At 36.9% G+C, this 712-nt stretch overlaps 1 protein-coding gene across 12 annotated transcripts in view; it reads right to left on the reverse strand.

The window, feature by feature from the left end:
- The window catches only part of LOC123985437 (von Willebrand factor A domain-containing protein 5A-like), a 73,675-nt gene that overhangs the window by 42,554 nt on the left and 30,409 nt on the right, over positions 1-712 (reverse strand). The window lies entirely within an intron of this gene.

The following is a 712-nucleotide window of genomic DNA, read 5'->3' on the forward strand; positions in this document are numbered from 1 at the left end:
CCAGATCTGAACCCCATTGAGCTGTTGTGGGAGCAGCTTGACCGTATGGTACGCAAGAAGTGCCCATCCAACCAATCCAACTTGTGGGAGCTGCTTCTGGAAGCGTGGGGTGCAATTTCTCCAGATTACCTCAACAAATTAACAGCTAGAATGCCAAAGGTCTGCAATGCTGTAATTGCTGCAAATGGAGGATTCTTTGACGAAAGCAAAGTTTGATGTAAAAAAGATCTTATTTCAAATACAAATCATTATTTCTAACCTTGTCAATGTCTTGACTCCATTTTCTATTCATTTCACAACGTATGGTGGTGAATAAGTGTGACTTTTCAGGAAAACACAAAATTGTTTGGGTGACCCCAAACTTTTGAACGGTAGTGTATATCTTCATAATATATATATATATATATATATATATATATATAAACATTTATTTTAAATATTCAAGTTTATCAAATAGTCAATATTTCTTTACATACAAACAGACATGTAAAGAGATGTGAACACGCAAACTAGGGGTGTGAATCTTCAGTATCTCACAATTAGATTTAAAATCGATTGTAGATTCAGTATGTACAGGTACTAATTTCTGAATCTACTCCAGTCCACTTTGTGCTAAGACAGGTGGTGTGGCAAATTATGGCATGAAAGCAGCTCAGGGGATGGCGTAAGATGTGAGCCCGAGGATTTGTAGTGTTCCCGAAGTACTTAACTA

The sequence above is a fragment of the Micropterus dolomieu genome, linkage group LG17 (genome assembly GCF_021292245.1).
Source record: "Micropterus dolomieu isolate WLL.071019.BEF.003 ecotype Adirondacks linkage group LG17, ASM2129224v1, whole genome shotgun sequence".
NCBI classification, from domain to species: domain Eukaryota; kingdom Metazoa; phylum Chordata; class Actinopteri; order Centrarchiformes; family Centrarchidae; genus Micropterus; species Micropterus dolomieu.